The sequence below is a fragment of the Thamnophis elegans genome, chromosome 1 (assembly GCF_009769535.1).
Source record: "Thamnophis elegans isolate rThaEle1 chromosome 1, rThaEle1.pri, whole genome shotgun sequence".
NCBI classification, from domain to species: Eukaryota; Metazoa; Chordata; class Lepidosauria; order Squamata; family Colubridae; genus Thamnophis; species Thamnophis elegans.
Genome location: NC_045541.1, coordinates 116,943,923 through 116,965,606, shown reverse-complemented (window position 1 = coordinate 116,965,606; position 21,684 = coordinate 116,943,923). Strand labels below are relative to the sequence as shown.

Below are 21,684 nucleotides of genomic sequence, written 5' to 3'. Positions count from 1 at the left end.
GTTACAGTCCAATCATAATTCTTCCAAGTGTCAGGTGTGAGATAACTTCGAAAAGCATCACCAAGATGGAATGTCGGTGCCGTTGGCCTTGGCGGGAACCTCCTCCGCATGCGCAGTAAGACAGGCAGCAGAGACTCGAGAATCTTCCTCCAGCACAATTAGTAATCCCCTCCCAAATACCATGCCCCCCCTCCCCGTTTCAATGGCAGCTGAAGCAGCAGCAAAGCAGAGGCTGATATCCAGCCCTCCTCCGGAAAAAGGCGGTCAAGCCTGGAAAATGACAAAACACAAACAAACAGACGAACAACGAAAAACAGAAAAAAATTAGGGGGGGGGAGAGAAAGACAGGAAGGAGAGTCAACTAGGGCTTGTCAGGATAAGCAGAATAGAACTGGTGGAGCAGTTTGGGGGCCCGGAGATGGGACTTATCCACCCACTCGGCATGAGACGGAGGAAAATCCTTCCAAGCCACCAGGTACTGAAGGCGATTCCGCCGTCTTCGAGAGTCCAATATTTCCCGAACCTCAAAATGCTGTTCACCATCAATCAACAGGGGGGCAGGTGGCAGATCCACTGGTGGACGTAAAGATGAAAACCGAACAGGTTTAATGAGATTAATGTGGAACACAGGATATACACGGTTGAGGTGCTTGGATAGCTGCAAGCGAACCGAAACAGGATTGATGACCTTAATTATGGGAAACGGGCCCACATACTTAGGCCCCAGCTTCTTTGATTTCTGCGTAGTTTGAAGGAACTTTGTGGAGAGATAAACTTGGTCACCCACCTTGTAGTGATAAGGTTGAGCACGTTTCTTATCAGCCTGTTTCTTATGTGCGCGATGCGCAGCATCCAAAGTACGAAGTGCCAAAGGCCAAATATGCCGCAACCGCTCACTCCACTCGGAGATGGATGAAACTTGTGGCTGCTCAAGAGGAACTTCGGGAATAAGAGTAAAGTCCTGGCCAAACACAACTCGAAAAGGGGTGAACCCAGTACTGCTATGTACAGAATTATTATAAGCCACTTCTGCATGCGGCAATAAGTCCACCCAATCATCTTGCTGGTAATTGATGAAACAACATAAATATTGTTCTAGAACAGAATTAGTCCTCTCGCAAGGCCCATTAGTCTGAGGGTGGTGGGCGGAGCTTAGACCCTGGGCAGAGCCAATGCGCTTAAGAAATTCTTTCCAGAAAATGGAAGTGAATTGTACGCCCCTATCAGAAATGATGCGATCCGGCACGCCATGCAAACGGTAAACATGAGAAATGAAAAGTTTAGTGAGTGCCTTTGCAGAAGGAATCTTGGGGCAAGGTATAAAATGAACTTGCTTGGAAAACAAGTCAGTAACCACCCATATGACAGTGTGCCCCTGGCTTTCAGGAAGTTCGACAATGAAATCCATAGAAATTTCCTTCCGGGGGCGATAGGGCGATCTACAGTCTGGAGCAAACCCTGTGGTTTCCCCAGCGGGCGTTTAGCGGCCGCACAAACTGGGCAGCTGGCAACATAAAGTTCAATGTCCTTCTTCAAAGAGGGCCACCAAAACTGCCGTTTCACCAGGTGCAGTGTTTTAACAAATCCAAAGTGTCCCACCAACTTGGAATCATGAGCCCGTTGGAGAACAATGAGACGAAGAGAGGCAGGGACGTAAAGTTTCGCTCCAATCCACGGCAGATCGTCCCTCATTGTGCATTCAGCTTGATGCTGCTGGAACCAATCATCCTGAGGAAGGGCCTTCTTGAGATCGGAAAGAAAATCTTGAGACACGTCTACCTTAGAGCGTGTCTGTTGCCTAGTAACGACAGGAGCAGCAAGGCTGGAGATGGGAACCATGGGCTGGATGACATTGAGCTTAGAACAGTTGTATTGAGGGAGTCTAGACAAAGCATCAGCCATGAAATTCTTCCCTCCCGGGATGTACTTAAGGGTGAAATTAAAACGATGGAAATGCTGAGCCCAGCGCATCTGCTTAGGGGAGAGGCGCCTGGGAGTCCTCAAAGCCTCCAAGTTCTTATGGTCAGTCCACACCTCAAACGGGTACTTAGCGCCCTCCAAGAAGTGGCGCCATGTGGCCAAAGCCCAACGTACAGCAAATGCTTCCTTCTCCCAAATTGCCCAACGTCTCTCCGTGTCTGTGAGTTTACGGGAGGTGTAGGCACACGGTTGTAAATTACCTTGGTCATTAGTCTGAAGCAAGACCGCCCCCACTGCCACGTTGCTGGCATCAGCCTGAACCACAAAAGGATTGTCCATCTCTGGATGCTTCAGAACTGGCTCTTCGGCAAAAAGTCTCTTCAACTTTTCAAACCCAGCTTGACACTCCATGGTCCAATTCAACGGCTTGCTAGGTTTAGGTTTCGGGCCACCTTTGGACTTCAACAAATTAGTGATGGGAAGTGCAATTTTGGCAAAAGAAGGGATGAACTGACGGTAGAAATTAGCGAAACCCAAAAATTTCTGTAATTGCCTCCCACTCAGTGACCGCCTTGACCTTAGCGGGGTCCATTTCCACCCCTGCGGGTGAGATACGATACCCAAGGTAGTCTATCTTCTCCTGGTAAAATTCACATTTGGATAACTTGGCATAAAGTTCCGCGGCTTGGAGTTTCTTCAGGACAGTGCGGACCAACTTGACGTGTTCTTCATATGTTTGTGTGTAAATAAGGATATCATCTAAATATACGATAATGCCTTTGTAAAGGTGGTCATGCAAAATCTCATTAATTAGTTGCATGAAAACTGCAGGTGCCCCCTGCAGGCCAAAGGGCATTACACGGAACTGGAAGCAACCCTTTCAGGTAAAGATGGTTCTGCAGTTTCTCTTCCAGTCTCCTCATCATCGCTCGCTTGCAATGACATTTTCCCCCCCCGTTCCTTCTTGTGAGTACACCCCCCACGGTAGGTTGAAAACTCCTGGTGGGGTGTGAATGAGTCTTCGCTTACTGTCAGCACTCCTCCATTGAATAATTAGGAAAGAAAACCACGAGACTCCATTGATAGAAATCAAGTGTACTTTTACTAATTATAAATGATTAGAAGCGTAGCAAAGCGAAGACTGGTTATTTAGGCGCGAAAGCAATTGATATATAGAATAACCCATTCCCCACTCCTTGGCTTCTCAGTTACAGTCCAATCATAATTCTTCCAAGTGTCAGGTGTGAGATAACTTCGAAAAGCATCACCAAGATGGAATGTCAGTGCCGTTTGCCTTGACGGGAACCTCCTCCGCATGCGCAGTAAGACAGGCAGCAGAGACTCGAGAATCTTCCTCCAGCACAATTAGTAATCCCCTCCCAAATACCATGCCCCCCCCTCCCCGTTTCAATGGCAGCCGAAGCAGCAGCAAAGCAGAGGCTGACATTACCTGTATCTGAAAAGCCATGGGAGCATAAAGTGGAAAAAGTTACCGAAAATGAGATGGTGAAGATCCTGTGGGACTTTTGAATACAGACGGATCATCACTTGGAACACAACCCACCATATATCATGGTTGTTGAAGGCCGAAGCGTACAGTTTATTGATATCACTGTACCAGGAGATGCCAGATTCAAAAAGAATTGGAAAAAATCATGAAATATTGCGACCTGGCCATCAAAATTACACAGCTATGGATGAAACATGTAACAGTGATACCCATTGTCATCAGGGCACTTGGTACCATGTCCAAGAATTTTACAAAACACATCAACAAATTGCAGCTTCCTGCAATAACACCAGCAGAACTGCAAAAAACTGCACTAGTAGGAACATTGTATATTTTAAGAACATACTTGGTTGATGCAACCCATATCAACCATTAGCACAGTCAATGGTATTTGTGACACATCTTTAAATGTTCAATTGACTGAGTTTCATGCTTAATGAATAAAGTATATAATAATAATAATCCTGCGATGATACATTTAGCAACATAAATACAAACGTTTGCTTATCCCAGATCCTTGGGAAGGACTTAATAGGTGGACAAAAATTCCAAATCCACTATAACTATCTGCCAATTATGTGAGCAACCATCTTCATGATCTAGCTGTAGTCATCAGAAAACATATATTATCCAACCATACTGAGGATCATTTAATGTGTACTGAACCTGAGAGCTCAAGAGGATGTCTATGTGTGTCATTTCTTCAGAGAGTTACCTTATTCAGATACAAAATGTTCATATCCAGAAGCTCCCACAAGCATAGTCACTTGGTTTTGCCAGGGTCAATATCCTGTTTCTGTTCATCCCCATCCACAGCCTCGAAGCCTTTAGACATTGAGAAAGCATCACTTCGTCAGGAACAGAGACCATACAACATACTGATAATACTTCAACTCATGCTGGTAGATTATCTCACCCACTAACTTCATGTGACCATTGAAGAGAAGTGAGAGAACTGGGGGAACCTCTGCCCACTTCAAATAAGCATTCATCCCCTATTTGAAACCTTGCAAATCCCAAATCTTAGTTTTTCAGATTAAAACATTGCAACTTTCTTTTCGAGATAAAATAAAAAAGGCTCCACTTTTGTCTCATTGCTGAAGTAGTCAAACAATATGGAAAGAGCAAGTAAAATGGTTGCTGTAACCACAGGGTCCAGATTGACTCATTCCACCTCCTGCTGTTGTTCTGTACTTTGGTCTTCACACATAGTGTAAATACAAAGAGAAGGTTGCTCAGTACAGCTGAGAGTTGGCATTGAGTGAAATAACACAAATGCTTGAAAACTCTTTTGTTACAATCCCAGAATCTCTTCATCGTTTTGAAAATGAAGCCTTGAAATGGTAGAATCAAATTCCTTCTTGGAATGATTGAGCATTTTGAACAACTCACAATATTTATTAATCAACTGAATATAGAACATATGAAATTAAGTTACATATAATGCAGTTCAGAGTTGCCATTGATAGTCTTGTGTTAATCACAGTATTTAAAAACTTGGGAATGTTCACAATAAGTCTGGTAGGCCATACACTAATAGCCAGGAATCAAAATAATATATGTGATTTCAACAAATGTTGCAAAAAACTTTCTCTGGCTACTTTTTAAAATATAATTTTTAAAATTAAATTTATCAAAATATAATATATATATGAAAATGAACATAAGTGCAAAAATTGGGAAGGAGGATAAAGGAGAAGAAAGAAAGGCATTAGCTTCTGACTCCTTTCAGTGCAGTAGAATAAAATAATAACATTACAGACTTTTTACTTTGACATACTTAAGACGCATTAGCCATTTCTATAATAGCAAACGTGTCTAATCAACAAATCCCAAAATCAAAGTTTCATTTCTTTCTGTCTGATGCACAAAAGACAGAAGAGGCTTCCAAGTAGAAATAATGTTGGATTAATTTGGCCATCTCTGCTAGTCTCCTAAGTTTTCCCAGCTATTCTTCCATTGTGGGAAACTTTCTCCGGCTAGTTTATAGAAGTTTTAATACAACAATTATGTTTCATAAATTCAAGAGACTGACAAGGACAGAATCTTTGAAGTGCTGAGTTTATCCTCATCACCAGACCATAACTAGAATGATATTAATCCTTGTCAATGAAAAACACTTCTGTCTTTTTGCGCTGTCAAAAATCACTAAGCGTTCTCCCCCTCCCCCGCTTACAAATGGAGTAGGCCAGGGCAACCAAATTTGAATGTAAAGGACGTAGTATTCTTACTTTGGAATCAAGGAGTTAGATTATTAATTGCCCTATATTGTATGTCTTATTCAGAGTTATTGTTCTTGTTGCCCAGTTAGGAAACTTACATAATAAATCCTAACAATTTATTGTTGAACCTAGTAAATGATGCCTGTGTATAAAAGCTGGTGATATTCTAAAAACACCCAGCAACTCCTGGGTTATGATATGGCTGTATTATAAGGGTCGTAAACACTGCTGCAAGTAGTTAGTGGATGTACTGAACCGTTTGCTTCCCATAGAATACTCCCATTGATTATATCTTTAAATATGTAGGAATTACTTTTTCCTTGTGTAGTAGAGGACCTATTTGAGAAGAAAACTCATGTTTTCTTGTTTTCCTGGATGTAGTTTTTGCAGCAGTCAATCGAGTCCTCTTCTATTTTGTTTGCCTGTTAGAATTTGTATCTTTGTCTATTTCTTCATTTAGCAGCAAGTCCATGGAAGACATGGATAAAGAATAAAACAGAATAAACTTAGAAACTAAAATTTCAAGTAATTGACAGTCAGTGTCAGCATCATCTCCTGATCTATTCCGCACCTTAGGGAAATCTCTGAAACATTTGCAAGACATTCATTTTTAAAGTTCCCGAGTTGGGCTGGGCAGCCTACTGGCTGTGAGTCCCAACACATCCATAACAGCAACTTTTTCCAATCTTTTTACCCTGAAGGGAAGCCTTGAAAATAATGCATACAATTATTAAATCTACAGGTCACTATATGTTATCATTGTCAGTAAGTTGTAGATTCTCCAACAATAATTGTCAGTGCGCTTTTGAATAGAGAATATCTTTTTTTGTTTGGATCTTTTATTTTGGCCAAACTTACTAGCCTACTTTTTTTTATTTGGTGTTTCTTCCCTCACAAACAATATCAACTTCCACAGTTCCAAAAACGATGTTTATTTCCCACCCACCCCAAATTCCAATCTCTTGAAGAACCCTTGTTGAGAAAAGCTGGTTTAGAGCAATCCACCTTATGCAACTTTAATAACAATTTCAGCTGAGTAAAAAAAAACGCTGTGCAAATCTGAGCTCCCGCCCATTATATTTTCTTGGCTAAAAGCAGTGGATAATGTAGTGCTTTTTTTTTTGAAAAGCAAAGAGAACAGTTTTGAACAGCAACGTCCAGTTAAATCCTCCTGTGTTCAGTTACCTAATAGATATGAATGCATTCTCCAGAAAAATAACGTGCACTAAAAAATAATAAGCAAAAAAGGCAATGCTTTTGTTTCTGAAAATGCAGTGTTCTTGTTTCGTGGCTTCTTCATTCTCATTTTAAGGCATCTGGTACAAAAAATATTTGAACTAAATGCCATGAAGGGGATTGGGTGGGAAGATTGTTGATAGTTATTAATCTTTTTTACCCTCAGACTTCTAGTTTGGTTCTAGAGCTGGCTAATTGAATTGATGAAAGAAGCACTTAAGAAATATCCCTGGGAGCAACAATTATCTTACAAATGAAGAAGCCTGTTTTAACAAATCATCTTTATGACTAAATATGGGTGATCTGCTTCCACAGGACTTTTTTTAGGTGTGCTCTGAAGCTGCTTAACAGAGTTCTTGTGGGAGCTTTTTGAGAAGTCTAGAGTCTTTTTAGGATGGCTAAGAGAGATCACTACAGGCTTTTTTGGAGCTGGGGCAGAAGATACCATCAGTGGTTCTAACTCTTAAACAGAAGCCATGACTTTACTGAACTCAGTAAAGTCATGGCTTGGCAAAGTTAATGATCTTACACAAACAATAGGTTTGTACAATAAATAAAAAAGTTGATTTGTAGAAAGGGCAGATGGAGTGTTGACACCGATGCTGTGGTGTTACTCTAGGGGAAGACTTCCACTTGCAGATCCACACAAGTTAAGAGAATTCCAGTAAAAGGGCTCACAATGCTTTTGAAAGAAACTGTATGTTGGATGAAGAAAGCGTTAGTCAAAGAGTTAAAGTAGTTGTACTATTTTGTGACAGTCACATGATTGCTTTCCCTAGCTCCTCTGGTTGTGTAATCTCAGATAGCTGGGACCATCAGTTATAGTAAAATGTTTCCATACCAAAAGAACACACAGCTAAAGATGGCTCTTAGAGACATTGAATGAAGATGAAGATGGCTGCTTTAATGCTTTGAGGAGTGTGCTTCAGTCAGACCAAAGTACTTTGCAAAGAACTCTATGAAGTGTAATCACCAACATGTTTCTTTTGGTGTGTGGGGTTTCTTCTTCTTCTATGAAATAGTGTCTATTCTTCAGCTACGTTGCTACTTTTAATAGGTAGAAGTCAGAAAGCAGAATAGCTCGTTAAGACTGCAGAGAACACCAAGCAGATTGGTTAATCCATTCAAGAGCAGTTAATTAGTGGAACAACTTGCCTCCAGAAGCTGTGGTTGCTCCAACACTGGATGTTTTTAAAAAGACTGGACAACTGTTATAGAATTTCCTGCTTGAGCAGGGGGTTGGACTAGAAGACCTCTAAGGTCCCTTCCAACTCTGTTATTCTGTTAGTTCAAATCTTTGGTTAATATTTGCGATGCTAATTGGCTTAACCATTGCAGAATTGCCACAAAATAACTTAAATTGGTAATATATTCATAATATATTTACAAAGAAAAATATTACTTTGTTTCAGGTTAAATTGAATGAATTGAAGGACTATCCAACCCCTAACGCCTTAAAAGTTGAGATTATATTTTCCTCTTTAAAAGATTTGAAACCTGTCCTTGTCTTCTGGAAAGCTCTGGAGAGGGATTTTCTCTAGTATCCCATTCAGTGTTGCTGAAAGAGTTTTACAAATATCTCTTGGAATATGGTCCCAGACATTTGAAAAGATCTTGGCAGGGATGAGGGCGGCCTATGCTTCTGTGCAGGCTTTCAGCTGATTGCCTCCTTGTTGCTTTCACTTTTGGAAGCAATTTTCAAAACAGCTTCTTTTCAGTTGCTATGGAGAAGTGTCTCTCTTTTTTTTAAAAAAAAGTACACTCTTGCTGTCCTCATCAAGTTAAGAATGTTCAAATATTGGATAGCTTTTTAAAACAGATTTTTTGAATGTCATCTGATCTCCATGAGAGAAATAATACCCTGAATAAACTGATGCATAAAATGAGGAGAGTATAACACATGCAGTTGTACAGAATGTCAAAGCTATATATTCATCATCTTTTGTTCTTTTTTAAACTAGGTGACTTTAGAAAAAGTGCTGGGAATCACTGTCTCTGGAGGCAGAGGATTGGCCTGTGATCCTAAGAATGGTCTCATTGCTTATCCAGCTGGGTAAGTTGTTAAAGGCACTCTTTAAATGACTGCAATACTTCTTAGAGATAAAGTCTGCCAAACATGTCATGTAGTAGAGTGAGACTTTTGGAAATGTTCTCCTAAATTCATTCCAATTATGATGCATAAGCAATGTTAACGTAAATGGTTGCTCGAGGGAATAAAACTCGTATATTTTTCATCTGTCATCACTAATGAAATCTTTTTTTGTCATTTTTCTGAGATTTCTTTTTTTTAAAGGAAAAGAGGTACTGGTATATTAAACCTGGTAAGGTTTACTGCACTAATTATCTTTCTTTGGTGGCACAGTGGTTAGAAGGCAATATTGCAAGCAAACTTTGCCCACAGCCTGCAGTTTGATCCGGACTGGACTCGAAGATTGATTCAATCTTCCATCCTTCCGAGGTCAATAAAATGAGAACCCAGATTCTTGGGGGCAACATGCTGACTCTGTAAACAACTCTTAAAGCACTATGGGGCGGTATATAAGTCTAAGTGCTATTGCTGTTGCATTGCTATTTTTGAGGTTCCTCCTCTTGTTCTCTGCTAAAAAATTTTTAACTAGAAGGTTAAACAAAAGTCAGAAAAATGTGAATCTGAATTCCTCATGAAGCTGGAGTTGCCCTTTTAGAATGGGAAATAGCTGTGTGATATGAAGATTTATGAGCCAAAGTTCCTCTTTGCATGAATAGTTGTTCTGTGTTGTAATATTAGTCCTGGGATTCGATTGTTCTTCGCAGTATTTCTTATATGGGCCAAAATAATTACCTAATTGATGAATAAATTCAGTGAGTGGGACCCTTCCACCATATTTTGGAAGCAAGTATTAGTAGGCAATATGCTTTGGGTTTTCCTGGAGGCCAGTGAAGATGTTTCAAATGGTGACTAATCACCACTGGGTTTGACATAATTTTTCAGTTAGGCTTTACATGTATTCACAGAGATCAAAACAATAGTTTGAAACAATGGATTCAAATTATTAGCTCCAATGTTCTTGGACCACATCATCCTTGCTCCCAGCCCCATTTTCTTTTTGTGATGCCAGAAGATTCCCCCAATCCTAAAAGTGGAAATCCAGCAGCACAATTTTTAGTCTAATCTATTTTTTCCCCCAAGGAAAGAAAACTAGTGCAATAAACCTTGCCAGGTTTAATATATCCTTTTTCCTTTAAAAAAGAAATATAATAAAAATGACAAAAAAGTCTCATATGAGCTGTGGTGGCACAGTGGTTAGAGTGCAGTACTGCCGGCTGCCAGCATTTTGGCAGATCAAATCTCACCAGGCTCAGGGTTGACTCAGACTTCCATCCTTCCAAGGTGGGTAAAATGAGGACCTTGATTGTTGGGGGCAATAGACTGACTCTGTAAACCACTTAAAGACTGTGAAGCGGTATATAAGTCGAAGTGCTATTGCTATTACTATTCTGGTTTCAGTATTTTTGGTGATGTTACTGCTGTGTTCTCAATTGCCTACTAACCCAATCTTAGTGCTGTAGCTATTGTTCTGATTTTTCTAATGATATGAGTAGTGTGTAGTCCCATTGCAAAATAAATAAATAATTTCCACTCCCCACCTCAGCAAAAGATGACTGAATGCTGTTTTGGAAAGATAGGCTTAGAAAAAGGGCCCGTAGTCTTTTCTTGGAGCCAATCTCTCTTCCTTGTATGGGCTAGCATATACTCTTGTCTCTCCGTGCAAACAGAGTAAAATGACTAAGAGGAGCGAAGGACGAAAATACAAATTAGGAACTGTAAGCAAGCATCTTGGAAAAAGACATGGGCAGGCAGTCCTGCAATTTCAAACTGCAGTGACTGAGGAGTGCAATGAACATTTACCTTGTTTTAACATTTCATTTTGCTAATGTCACTGGGTGGTTCTAATGAATTTCAAACAAGAAGAAGAAAAATCAAAGCCACTCTTAGAAAGCTATTGGTTTGGCCACAGTGAGTCTATAGAAGAAGGAAGGACAGCAATAATCCTTCTCATTGCTTGGTTGTGCTATCCTTGTGTTGGAAGAAATGCCCTTCTGGGTTCAGTTCCAAGTGGAGAAAAAGACACTGGATTCATGGAAGTTGCTTGAAAAGAAGGTTTATTGACGATGGCCAGGACCTCATGGTTTGAGGTCCTGGGGGGGGAAAAGGGAAAAGATGCTGAGAGTGGCCTACTTTTATGCCTTCTCTGGGTTTTTGAATTTGAGCTTGTATTCTGATTGGTTGTCAGACCCCCTTGGGGCCATGGAGGAGCAATTCTGTAGGCTGTTCTGTATCCCAGGCTTGGTTGAGTCTTGCTGGATGATGATGTAATGAAAGGGCTTTGGTATTCCTTATGGCTCTGCCTGAAGGAGGTAAATCTTTGTTATGTAGAATAGACTGACTCAGGTCTTAATGGCCCATTGATAAAGGGGTGGGGGAGCTGAGTTTCTGCCTCCCTTTTAGGGAAAATATTCTGTTCTTTTTAATATTTCCTAAAATATTTCATTTTTCTAGAAGTGGGGTGGGTGCTAGCTCCCTACACTTGAAAGCAACTTCTGTCTCTGAGCTAACCTAAGGTTTTTGCAGACTCTGATAAACTAGAAGTGATGTTTTCCTTCAGAAAATAGGCTGTATAATCTATAGGATGCATAATTGCATATAAGAAAGGAGCCGACACTAAAATTGGAGGCCTGTATGGTGAAATCTGGATATACTTTGAAATGCTGGATTAGCCACATAGTTGGAAATGACGAGAGTTGTATTAGCCCAGCGTATCTGGAAGGCATTATACCTGCTGTGTTATTCTGTCACTTCTTAAAGTCTGAATTTTGGGATTTGGAGTCAATGGTGAAAGTTTAGACTTCTTGGCTGATAACAATGAAAAGAATTAGCTGGGTACAGATGGATATTTGCTGGGCAATTGGGCCAGAATCCTGCAGCAAAATTAAATCAGGAGAGGCTAGGTAACAACCCAAAATCATAGAAGTTGCCTGCTGGAGTCATTTCTTTCCTTCCTCCTTCCTCGCTACTCCCCCAAAAGAGCCATGGAGATGATATTGACCGGAATATACAGAAAATAAAAGGAGCAGAAGCATTCCTTGAGCCCTGGAAAGATCGTATTGGAAAGAGACTCAAGGTGGTTCCCCCTTAACTCAGTGGGTATAAAAGGGAGAGGAAAGAAAATATCAGAAAACTTGCAAAATTCTGTTAATGCAACCTATCTCAGTCTTCTTGTGGAGTCTTGTTTCTTGAACTGAACCCAGCTTGAAAGGTTGACACCTCCTTCCAAATATAAGATGTTATGAAACTAAGCATTGCTTTGAAGAAATGCTTAATGTCCCCTGTGGTTGTTTTTTGTGTGGTTGTAAGGTTGGGGTTATTATCTATTTATTAAATTTGTTTACCACCCATCTCACCACAAGATAACTCTGGGTGGTTTACATGATCTTGGTATTGCTGCAGAATGGTGGTTTTATGTAGCTGTTCTCTGTCTTCTATGGGTAGCCACATATTGCTCTTTGCTGTTTGTCCAATAAAATGCTACAATGACACCTGCTATCCCCAAGTAGCCTCAGCAAACATGTCTTAAGGCCAGGAAGGCTGTTTTTGACTATATGTACGATGGTTTTAGAGCTGTACATTTCATTCTCTGTTAAAATAATACGCTATGATTGTGTATATGTAATAGCACAATAGCCGAGCTCAGAATGGATTTTAAAAGAATGTTAATGAAAATCAGTGCAAATGTAGAACATGCATTTAATGGGCAGTGCAATCACTCAGTTATTATTGTAAGCTGTGGGAGAACAATGGTTGAATAGGATTCAAAGGACCACAAGTCTTTGGTAAGTGTGTGCCAGGCGTGGGAACAAGAGAAAATTTAGAATTAGTTGACTTTAACTGGGAGGAACAAAATCTAGTTAATAGGATTACTCCCATGTATTTAATAAGCCTCCACTTTGGTCAAATGAAAATTTTAACTCAGTAGCAACTTTCAGAGGGGCTTTGAGAGCCTCACCCAAAATCTTGGAGGATTAGACCTGCAGCTTGAAAGCAATAATGGTGTTCTTATTTTCTCCAGCCAGATGAACTTGTTCGTCATGCCCACAGTCTCTAAAAGCAGAAATCGTTTCTGTTTCCACTTGATAAGGAAGTTATTTGGGAAGATGTTATCCAATGTACCGTGCCAACTAAGGACATTTTAATGAAGCCTGAGAAACTGCAGGAATCTTTAGGAGTCTTTGGCATTCCCAGAAAAATGTAGGCAGCTGAGAAAAAGGAAATTTCTCTGAACTTTTCAGAAGAGTCTTGTATGTCTTGGTGATGAGTTAAAGCAAAATTAGTTTCTTCATAATCTCCCTTTACAGTAATATTAAATTCTGCCTGACTGGTAATGCCAAAGTGTAAGTCCAACAAATACATAAATCAACTTTCTAAATTTGGATAAAGAGATCATGATTCATAAACTCTGCAATGTGATTTGGCTAAATAGTTACTTGTCCATTATGGTGGGCTGCTTTATGTTGCTGAGGGCATAGCCACTGTCAAGGCATAAAAAGACAAATAGTTTGCTGCCCTAATTGAATTGCAGGGTCAGTTTGTTTTCTCATATTCACAAGGAATTATACCTTCTTGGCAGGGTGCAGAAATCTCCTTGGCATTGTTGTGAAACTGACTATGGGGTTTTCTTTCTGCAGCCTTCCTCTGCATGGTGAATAAAATTTGCTGGATTGCTTGTTCTTGGAGTAATATGCATTTTGCTGACTGGAGCAGTGCACAGTATGCTTGACACCACATGGATGCCTTCCTTATGGTTCTTGCATATGTCTTAGTTCTGCTCTGTTCCACTCCAGATATCCCATTAGTTGACTCAACTTTTATTAAAAACTGCCAGTACAAGGCAGGCCTGAGATTCAACTCTATTTGCTATTTCAACTCAGCGCCAAAGTTTGTAAGAAGCATTATTTTTACAGCAGAGTTGTTGGGAAACTCACATTCATTTTCATTAACATTGTTGGACCCTGGTAAGAATTAAAGGCTCAAATCTCACAGGAGGACCATATCAAAATCTTGTAATTTGCTTCTGAATGTCTTTTTAAATTTCCCTTCCTTTATCTGTTTGATAAATGCTGATGTTAAATGCCATTTGGCGTCTGCTGAATTGATCTGTTCCAAAACAGAAACCCCAATCCTAATAAATCTAACTGTGCAAGTTAGATTTCTCTTTCAGAATTCAAAAATTGTGAAATGCCTAACACCAGAGAAGGTTCCCAGCTCCTGTAACGTTGGCTTGGGGGATGGCACTCTGCGTGGCATGTCCTATCAGGACAGCCAGCCTGAGATTTGACTCAAGATTGAACCTGTAATTTGAATGCAATTTTAGTCCGCTGTAATTGGTGCATAGTGTAGCTCTTCCTCTGCTGAGTTAAAAGATTAGTGTTTTAAATCAACATCAGCAGGAGGAGGTGTTGAAAGTTGGCAGAACAAATGAAAATCTCTCGTGCCCTTAGCATTGTTGCTGTTATGGGGCTTGTCCTTTCTGTTGGTTGCCAGGTGGGTACTTCACCTTCTTGCCTTTTCTTGTCTGTACTTAGAAAATGATAATGAGATCTAATGATGACAGAGACCTCTAACGCTTGCTGTGAATTATCCAGATCCATGTGGCATGTCTTCATGAGATTTCAGTTTAATAATTTATCGCATGTTTGTGTTTACTTACCCTGTTTTCCCCAAAATAAGACCTCCCTGGATAATAAGCCCAATCGGGCTTTTCAGTGCATGCACTAAAATAAGCCCTCCCATGAAAATAAACCATCCCCAAAGATATTGCAGTATAGTAGCAGCCATGAGGGTCGAAAGAAAATAAGACCTTGTCTTATTTTCAAGGAAACATGGTAGTTATAAATTGTGATATTTTTTTTTCTAAATTCAAAATGTGTTAAATGACCCAGGAAGAATCTGTTTATTTCAGCTTTAGGCAAGGACCATTGATCTGAACATGGTTCCCTCTCTTGTGTTTTAGTTGTCCATGCCAGCAGCGATAAAGCCACAGACCACAGTGTTCAGTAGTCCAAGAACCATGCAACGTGTGCCGTTCAATTGTAATTTCGCATTAATAGCATAAAAGTAATAAAGCAGTTTGTACAGTGAATGCTGACTTTATTCCTTGGGTTTTAAAAAGTCATCCCCCCCCTCCGGGTGAGTGTGTGTTTCATTGCGATCCAAGAGGATATTGAGAGGAACATTTTTCAATGTCTTGCTTCATAAGAGCTCTTGGCCGGTAGTGAGTGAGCAACCCTGAAAGTACTGGTCTCCTTTAACCACAAAAGCCAAATCTTCCTCCCATTCTGGTTTAAAGCTTCATTTTTCTTTGTAATAGCTACATTACTTCTAACCTGATGTCATACATTTTGCAGGGCCCTCTGTGAATAGGAGGGCCTGCACAGATTTATCTCACAAGATCCTCCGAGGCTCTGTAAAGAACCACCAGGCCCTTTCAAAGCGGAAAGAACAGATTACACACAGACACATACACACGTACACACATAACCCCCCTCCCAGTAATACAAGAGCAACAGAAGGACCTAATGTCTACAGTGAGGCTATGGGTCCTTGGAAGAAGACAGCACAGGCTGGCTATGTTTCCTTCTCAAGGCTTTGGTAGTTCTGTCTATTTCTTTCTCCTTGGGTTGAATGAGTTCTTTTTTTAGATTAACCTGTTCTCCTCTCCATCTCCTTGGTCTCTGTTGGGTTATCTTTGCAGGTAGTCACTGCAAAGTTACCTTTTCCATGATATTACTTCTTTTTCTTCCCCTGTCCTGCTTCTTGTTATTGTTAGTTGCGAGGTTGTATCTAACCCATCGCCACCCCATGGACAATGTTCCTCCAGGCCTTGTCTTCTACCATCCTCTGGAGTCCATTTAAGTTCACACCTACTGCTTCGGGGATATCATCCAGCCACCTCGTTCTCTATCGTCCCCATCTTCTTTTGCCCTCAAACTTTCCCAGCCTTAGGCTCTTCTCCAGTGAGTCCTTCCTTCTTATTAGGTGACCAAAGTACTTGAGTTTCATCTTCAGGATCTGGCCTTCTAAAGAGCAGTCAGGGTTGATCTCCTCTAAGACTGACTGGTTTGATTGCCTTGCAGTCCAAGGGACTCACAGGAGTCTTCCCCAGCCCCAGAGTTCAAAGGACTCAATTCTTTACCGTTCAGCCTTTCTTATGGTCCAGCTTTCACAGCCATACATTGTAATTGAGAAAACCATAGCCTTGACTATACACACTTTTATTGTCAGGGTTATGTCTCTGCCTTTTAGTATGCTGGCTAGATTTGCTTTTACTCCCCCTTTAAGGTAGTCCTCAACTCAACAGATTATTTAGTGACCATTCAAAGTTACAACAGCACTGAAAAAAGTGACTTACAACCATTTTTCAGACTTACGACCGTTGCAGCATCCCCATGGTCATGTGATCAAAATTTGGACATGCGTCAATTGATTTATGTTTATGACAGTTGCAGTGTCCCGGGGTCACGTGATCCCCTTTTGAGACCTTCTGACAAGCAAAGCCAATGGGGAGGCCAGATTCACTTAACAACCATGTTATTAATAACTGCCGTGATTCACTTAACAGCTGTGGCAAGAAACATCATAAAAAGTGGCAAAACTCACTTAACAAATATCTCACTTAGCGACATAAATTTTGGGCTCAATTGTGATCATCGAGGATTCACTGTATTTTATATAATGTCATATATCCTGGTTCCTTGATTTATTTATTTTACAAAATTTCTGCACCTTCTTCAAACAGTCAAGTGTGTATCACAATATAAAGGCATTAAAGATAAAACATTGATCCCATCATGACTAATGACTAATCCTAAGGTTCTTGATAAAGGATAAGCTTGCCAGTAATGCCTCCATAGCCATGAAATAAACCTATAATGGCAAAGGCTGCCTAGATACAGATTAACAGAATTGAAAGGGACTTAGTGGATCATCTAGTCCAGCGCCCCCCCCCCCCCCAAGCAGGAGACCCTACACCACTTCTGATAAATGGCAGTCCAATCTCTTCTTTAAAGTCTCCAGTGATGAAGTTCCCACAACCTCCGAAGGCAAGCTGTTCAGTTTGGTTGGTTGTTCTCACTGTCAGAAAATTTGACCTTATTTCTAGGTTGAAACTTGGTCAGTTTCCATCCATTATTCCTTGTCTGCCCTTCAGGTGCTTTGGAAAATAGCTTGACCCCCCTCCTCTCTGTGGCAGCCCCTCAAATATTGGAACACGGCTATCATGTCTCCCCTGGTACTTCTAGGTCTTCGCTAATTTGTTGCTTGATTATCTTTTCCAGAATCTTTCCTGATATTGAGGTCAGGCTGATAGGTCTATAGTTTCCTGGATCTTTTTCCCCCCTTTTTTGAAGATGGGAACCACATCAGCTCTTTTCCAGTCCTCTGGCAGTTCCCCGGTGCTCCAGGATCTCTGAAAGATATAGTTCAGTCGTTCTGAGATCTCGTCTGCCAGTTTGATCTTGACTGTATCTCTATTAATGCAGTTTAAGATTGTGTTGGCTTTTTTGGCTGCTGCTGCACGCTGCTGGCTCATATTTAACCACTAAGACTACAAGATCCCTCTCACAGTTACTGCTATTAAGCCTGGTTTCACCCACTCTATACATGTGTACTTTTGGTTTTTCTTGCCAAAGTGTAAGACTTTACTTTTCTCTAAATTGAATTTCATTTTATTGCCATCGGAGTTGTATAGAATGTCTTTCTGCAAGAAGAACTTTCTGTGCCATCCTGAATGCCAAAAGGGAACGAACTAAGCCTTTCTGGGAGGGGGAGAGCATATTCCATGACACGGGGCAATGTTTCTTTGTGCCCCATGCTCATCTCACCCTCTTGCTAAGGTAGGGCCATAAGCAGATCTTTTAAAATCATCTTGTAGACAGGATCATTTTCGATAAGTTCAGTTAGTAAATCTCTTTTCCGCATGTGAGATAAATTCCTTTTATTCTCAGCAGTATCTGCAACCCAAGAATTGGCCCACCTATCCTGGACTGGCCTAAGACATTGGGCTACTTGAGGTGAAGGGATTTATTGGACTGGTGGTGAAGTCTTAACTTCAGTCCTGCAATGGGATGCATAACGAAAGCTTTAGTTCTATCAACACATCAAGGAGCTGCCATAAGCTACAACATGTGGGGTTTCATCTCCTGACTCAGGAGCCACAGCTCATGTGTTAAACAACAGAATGTGTCTCTTGAACCACTTTTTGTTTACTCCTAGTCTGTGTGTTCATCTCTAACTTCTGTTTCTTTCCTTTCTTGGTGAAAAAAGGGAAGTAGTTTGCAGTTCACCTTAGAAAGCCTTTCAACTGCCTCGTTTCCCTTATTTTGTATATACAATCTAGGCTATGAATGGGAAGAAACCTTCAGCAAGTTTGTGAAAACAATCTCTCAACCCTCACACCATATTCAGATTTAATAAGGATGGAAAGCCTTAAGCTTCTTTTATTTATTTATACAATATTTTATTTTAACAGGCCAAAGTATTCTCGTTGCCCTCTTGCAGTTTGTCCCGATCTTGCCACATGCTTATGTGTGTGTTTTGTTGATGTTGCTGCTGAGGCTCTGTATCCTAGAAACAAGAAGTAAAACAAAACTAAAACTCCTCAGAGGTTACTACTGAAGAGTAAAAGGACGTAAAGAGGAGAAACTCATCCATTCCGAATTCCGAGTCAGATGCTTTGTAGCTCAATTTACTTAATACGTATCTTTAAAAAAGTAAAAATAGCAAGGCTGTAAACATTTGCTTCAGGAAAAGCCACATATACTTATGGAACCCCTTTCCCCCAAGTTGTTCACCATCCTTCACCACCTCCTCCTTCAGGTAAATGTTTTACATGCCGTAGCTGACAATTTATAATCTGCCTGGTTAGACTCAAGTTAAGCCCTAGCAATTTATAAGACTAGGGCTGTTTTGTGTCTAATTTCGGTCACCTACTAATATTGTTTGGAATATAATGAAAAACACAGTATAAGCTTTCATAGGGGTTTGAAACGATTTAAAGGGAAAAAAACCACCACATTTGTACAACTCCAAATAAAGAAGAAATGGAAAAATACAGCTCTGTCCATTTTTGTGATCAATCCTCTCCACTTTGTATCGTTGTTCTACTCCCTGCATTCCCCCACTCCCTTACAACAAGTAGATAAAGGGACTAAAATGTTGCCTTTCCATGCTGTTTGCAATCGAACATATAATGTCTTGGTATTAGAATGGGTGAAACTATTGAATGGGTTTGCAGAAAGGTGGAAAGAGACAGCGGTTGAGGAATAATTTTGGGTTGTGATTGCTTACAAAGAAAAATAGAAATTTGGTTATTGTTGTTGCTGTGCTGATGTTTAAGAAATCTGCCGGTCTAGAGGTCAGCCTGATTTAAAAGACCCAGAGCCCTGAATCCAGGAGAAAGTGTGTTAGCATCTTGATTGGGGACATGGTGATAGGGATGCAGTCTAGTTGCTGAACCTGGTGAAACACTTGATATTGACCCTGAGAAAAGCCTTAAAGAAAATAGTACAATTGTTATACCTTATGAGAGAGAGGTTCCTAGTGCTTTGTCCTCTTGAGAGATCCTGCAGGCATTCTCATTAAAAGAATCTGTCCTTACTTCTCAGCACCAAGTAGAGGTTATATTGTGCACAGCATTGTAATCTGATATAATGATTCAGACTATTAAGATTAGCTTCCCCTAGTTGGGCGTCTTCCAAATCTGTTGGAAGGGAGTTTTGGTCATGTTGGCTGGGAAGTGGGTGAATACAGGCCAAGAGTTCTAGGAGAGGCTGCTCTCCATAAATGCAGCTTCTCTGTCACATGTGCCTTTGGACTTTAGTTTGCAGCCTTTAAGTTATCCAGCCTCTGAAGATGTCATGTTATGTCATGGTGCCTGTTGGGTATAACCAAAAAACAGGTTACCATTATTGGGTATCATTGGACTTTGAAAGCGTAAGATCTTCCCCTCTTAAGCAAATGTTGCCAGCATGAACTGCAAACCTGCTGAGTTGAGTGCAGGGTTCCACCACAAAACCGCGGTAGACAAAAGCGCGCTCGCCGAAAGCGCGTACGTGACGTCATCACAGCGCGACGAAAACATCGCGCTGTGATCGATAAATGTAAAATTAAAGCGAAAACCTTACCCTAACCCCCCCAAACCTAACCCTAACCCTAAACCTAACCCTTAACCTAACCCTAAACCTAACCCTAAACCTAACCCTTAACCTAACGCTAAACCTAACGCTAACCCTTAACCTAACGCTAAACGTAACCCTAACGCTCTAAACCTAACCCTAACCCTTAACCTAACCCTAACCCTAAACCTAACCCTTACCTTTATGTGAATCGGCTTGCTTTAATTTTATTTTTATTTCAATTTTTAATTTTTTTCGTTGCGCTGTGATGACGTCACATATGCGCTTTCGTCGAGCGCGCTTTTGTGGACCGCGGTTTTGACGGGTCACGGAGTGGCAGAATGTCAATAATCTTTTCCTTCTAACTCTTATCATCACCCTGGTTATTCTTTCGATTTGATTATTTGAATTAAACCACATGAACTGGATGAGCCCTGTACTCCTGAGTCATAGACTTTCAGGATCTGCTTTTTCTAAACTGAAGAGATATTTTGCTTATCATTTCTGAGCCAAGTTTCATGGAAAATGACAGTCATCTGTGTCACAGCCAAGCTAAGTGGTAGGATGTGGGAACAGATATCACTCTGTATTTCTCCAGCCAAAAAATCTGCTCAGCACATATTTAAATATACTATAGTAAAGAGTAAATCATGCCAAATGTTGAATGACAATTTCTTTCTTTCTTTCTTTCTTTCTTTCTTTCTTTCTTTTTTTCCCTTCCTTTCTTTCTTTCTCTGTCCCTTTTTCTCTCTCTTCCTTTTCTCTCTCTCTCCCCTGCCCCTCTCCTTCCTTCCTCCCTCCCTCTCTATCTATCCCTCCTTCTCTCTCTTTCTTTTCTCTCTCTCCCCTGCCCCTCTCCTTCCATCCTTGCTTCCTCCCTCCCTCTCTCTCTCTCTCTATCCCTCCTTCTCTCTCTTTCTTTTCTCTCTTTCCCCTGCCCCTATCCTCCCTCCCTCCCTCCCTCCCTCCCTCTCTTCTTTCCTGAATTCATAAATTCCCTTTTGAAACTGCATGTTTCTCACTCCAGAGCCTCCTCTCTTTTCATTTTTTCCTGCCACGTAGATGACTACATAAATGGCAGGACGCAAAACATTGGATAAATGGAAAAAACGACCTCTTAGTCAAATTATATGCTGTGCACAGCATGTTCTCAGATAAGGCTTTTCAGTCTTATGAAATTGCTATCCCTATAAAGACTGGGTGTCACTCAAAATACGTGCAGGCATCTTACATAGCTGAAAATCAAGCAAAACACTGTTGCTGTCGCCTGCCTGTGCCTGAGAGGGCCGAAAAGTGGGCAGCTTGGAGAGAATCAGGCTTCAAGCAGAGACACTAACTTGTGAGTGTCTTTCTTGTGATGTGTTTCTTAAATAGCTGGGAATATGTTGTCCAGCTCTGACTCAAAGGAAAGGAAATATTTTAAAAGGCAATTAGAAATAGCCATCATTGGGGATTATTTAAGGCTTCTTAAGCTAAAATGACAATGCACAGGCAGTTTTAGTTTAATGATGATAATAGCAACTGGGATTTCTGTCATTAAGCAATGTGATGTTAAAGTGTGATGTCAGGTGACTGTGCTGCTTAGTG

The 21,684-nt window shown here is 40.7% G+C and overlaps 1 protein-coding gene and 1 long non-coding RNA gene across 3 annotated transcripts in view; one reads left to right on the top strand and one right to left on the bottom strand.

Moving 5' to 3' along the window:
* Positions 1-231: 231 nt before the first annotated feature.
* On the bottom strand, positions 232-4,550 carry LOC116516630. The gene is made up of 3 exons (XR_004256385.1): positions 4,347-4,550; positions 4,146-4,255; positions 232-270 (listed from the first exon to the last, which is right to left on the bottom strand). It is a non-coding gene; the product is annotated as an uncharacterized LOC116516630 (long non-coding RNA).
* Positions 4,551-8,855: 4,305 nt separating this feature from the next.
* The window catches only part of MAPKBP1 (mitogen-activated protein kinase binding protein 1), an 88,982-nt gene continuing 76,153 nt past the window's right edge, over positions 8,856-21,684 (top strand). The window contains exon 1 of one of the 2 annotated variants that reach the window (XM_032229232.1): positions 8,856-8,941. The gene's annotated coding sequence lies outside the window, so the exon portion shown is untranslated. Of the gene's footprint in view, positions 8,942-14,384; positions 14,468-21,684 lie in introns of those variants that run through there. The other variant, XM_032229241.1, reaches the window with a different exon arrangement.